The sequence below is a fragment of the Falco punctatus genome, assembly GCF_963210335.1.
Source record: "Falco punctatus genome assembly, chromosome: 1".
Classification (NCBI taxonomy): Eukaryota; Metazoa; Chordata; class Aves; order Falconiformes; family Falconidae; genus Falco; species Falco punctatus.
This window is the reverse complement of record NC_137580.1, coordinates 62,830,327-62,833,997: the sequence shown is the minus strand read 5'-3', so window position 1 is coordinate 62,833,997 and position 3,671 is coordinate 62,830,327.

Here is a 3,671-nt window from a genome sequence, read left to right as displayed (position 1 = left end):
TATGGCATTTGATTTCCTTATTACAGAAAAAGATAGTTAAACCATCCAAATAAAAAGCCTGGATTGCTGTTCCAATCCATGTTACATCCTGCTAATAGGGCAACTTCAGCATTTTATTTATTTGACTGGCAGGAAAAAAAGCCTACAAAGCCAAAGATTTTAAGTCTGAATTGAGGAGACTGATACTACATAGAAACATTGATTTGTTATGAGGAGTAGATAGTAAAAGATTACATTCTAAACTCATATTTTGTGAATTAAGAGGGGAAAAATACAACAGCTATTGATCTCTGCACGTAAGTAAACAGCAGTTGCAAATACAAATTACTATTTCACAACACCATTCATGCAATGTGTCCCAGGGAGCTTTAGTTGCTATCAATAAAACCCCAACAAAACTGCTACTGAACTAGATAAGCTTTAGAAAACAGATGTCTTTTAAGTAGTATTAAAGTCAGAAAGCCAGCTGCTTCAGCCCAGCCAAAGGATGATGCAGGATTTGAGAAAGGGAAAAGCATCTGTCTTTAAGGCACAGTCTTATCTGGGATTGGCAAACGCCAGGTAATGGCTTGCTGCCAGTAAACCGATTCTGCTGAGATGGGGAATGGGACAGACAGAACAAATCTGTCAGATTCTCTCATACTTCTCCAGACGGCTACCAAGGACATCTCTTTGTGTTATCTAAACAGCTGGAGTCATTAGGACAGGGGTCTAAGTGCAACCCTAAAATAAAAGTGGGTGAAGCAGAGCTACAGGTTCCAGGCCAAAGGGTGAAGCAAAACACAGATCCATTGAGAGGCTATACCAAGTCTTGAAACTGTGCTACATCCCCTTGGCATTGCTTGGCAAGGTGTTTCTTGTACTAGAGAAGAGTTTTAAAACACCTGCTCCCAGGCTGCTGCTGTTTAAGTACTCTGTCATTGGCTTGTATGGGTTTTGTGTAATCTATCAAGCCAAGAAGGAAAGTGTGTACATACAAAAAGGATTTTGTTTGACTGAATGGAGGATTTCCTACACCACATGAAATAGCAGTGTGTCTAAGTGGAAGTGCATCATATCACTGAGAAGTAGTATTAGCTGTTTTTTTTTGTTATTTTGGGTGGTCACAAAATGGCTGGTAATTTGTCCTACCCTGCTCCTTTCCTTACACCTGTCACTTCTCTCTTTGCCTTCTCTGTCTGCTTCTCTTTGTTCACGTTTCTTTCTACTTAGGTTACATTCTCTTCAGTAAAACTCAGTTCTTACAAACTAATGCATATATACACAGGAACCAAGATGGAATTAATAGTGTATTGGCTGGTGTATTTGTATGTCATACTTCCTTTTTTCATGTTTATCTTACCAGTCAGATGAAAGCGATTGAGAGCAGGGACTGTGATAGTGATTTTACACTTCTGTGAGCACCACTTTTCAGTTGGTCCCCAGAACTACATATTACGTTCATTATATTGTCTAATTGTGTGTCCTATAATCAATATAATTCATAATTATGAGCTTAGAGAAGTACCAATGTTGCATCAAAAATGTAAAGTATGAAAAAGATAAGGAAGATATAAGGCTATAATATGTAAAAATAACAAGCCTATAAAGATCTATCAGGAATACAGTAAAATGAATGATTCTCAGGAAGGAGTATACTTTCAGGCAGTTATAGCAAATTTTGTATTTGACAAAGTACATGTTTTAGTAAAATATATGTTTATGAAATATTGCATAGAAACCAAGCCTTTTCAAAATGTTGTTTTATGAAGCAAAGCAGCTAAACAGTAGTGAAATGACACTGACACTAAGAACATTTACCTATTATTAAGGATGCTTCAGGAAAACAAGAATCCAATTGAATGTTATTTTTATCAAATTATGTATCTCACATACAAGCTACCCTGAATGCAACAGAGAGCTATGAAGTTTACAAAGAAGTGCTATATGTGAGAAGATCACATAGCTTAATATCTTCATCCAATGAATTCTCAAATGAAATAGAAACATCACTTTTTCTGTATGCCTTTCAGATATAAAATGAAAGACTTTGCAGCCTGTCTGTGTCATGTCAGATGACCAAGTCTGGGCAGTGATATGAGTTTGTTTCCTAACTTCCTAATTAGTGCCTTGTCAGTTCATGTGTTCTACAAATAAGCCATCATTCACTTTTCAGGTCTAAGTATCATTTGCAATCTTACTTATCCAAAGGAAATGTTTATTGATGAATGGTGCACATTTCTATTACGTAGCATTCAGAAGCTTTCTGTGAGTACTTCATTTGTGAGGGACCTGAGATCCCTGTACAGGCACCTGAGATCATTGATTTTTCCTGAACAGAGAAGAGACAGTTTGGCATATGGAGGTGATACGCCTGCAACACAATACAAGCAAGGAATAAGTTTATACTGAATTGTAACCTCCCACTTGTTTTGGGAATAAGGTTTCTATCGTTATCGCTTTGGTAATTAATTTAGCTCACAAATCCCAGTTTAGAAGTAGATCTCTATGTGGTGGCAAAAAACCAGTGGCTTCTTGAGACTGACAGTATGATCTGGTAGGAGGGAGGGCAGCCCTGGACAGCTAAGTGGTTGAAGGCTTCCTTACTGAACAGCCGTTCTGCAGAAGAATATTCTCTATTTGTTATCCATGGGTCACTGCTTTGAACACCCACTTTTGAGAGGAACTAGCTTGGGGAAGGTGAAAGTAGACACTGCTAGTTTAAACAACTTGGCTAGGAAAAAAATAAATCAGTTGCTTCTATTTGACCAGTTACCTGCAGGTGACAAAGAAAACTTCACTGCATTTTGAGACTGGCTATGGTTAAGTGATTAATTATTATTTAATGTGTTTATTTAATATTTGTCTATATTATTCAAATGTTTGATCAAAACTTGAGTAAATCTTTGGAAGAACAACTAAGAATTACAAGGTGCATCTCAACGATGATCAAAGTGATCATTCTTTGAAAGTGTCTCAATCTCAGTGTAGCAGAGGTGATGCTGAAGGGAGAAGTGGTGTTACCTGTTAGGTAACTGAAGGTACCTGGTAAGAGGGATATGGTGAATAGGAAGGAGAAAAGAGGAAAGGGCAAATTTAGAGCAGACAAAAAAGAATAATCTGAACACAAAAAAATGTTTTTGTGCTTAAAAAAGATAAAGAGAGTAAGAGCACAAGTGGGACAGATAAAATAGGAGGAAAGCAAGCCATTGAGGCTAGTACAGTATCGTGCAGTATATTGGTATTGCAAAATAATCTGTTTCAAACTGTTGTTAGTTTTGATAGAATATGAGGATATTTGTGAGTCAGGCTTCCAAAACTGTCTGGTAACATCTGCTTTTTTTGTGAGTCTGTAACACTCAACAACAGCATGTTACATGCTGTGGAGATACATGGACATTTCTAAGATCTTGTTCACTTCCCACATGCCAGAAATTCTGAATCATCTATGTTGAGTATAAAACTAAAGGAAAAAAAACCTACTAGCAGAAAAGAGTAGTGTAAGAAAAGGATCTACTATTGTAATAATTAAACAACTGTGAAATTATATCACAAGGAGATAATTATTTTGCCATCCTGTCTGTTCTTAAGCTTAGTCAATGCCATTCCTTATTCTTGGCTTCTTAAATGATCCATAGCATTCAAAAGTAATAGAAGTTAAAATTGCTTTTTCTTAAAGGGAAATTTCACAC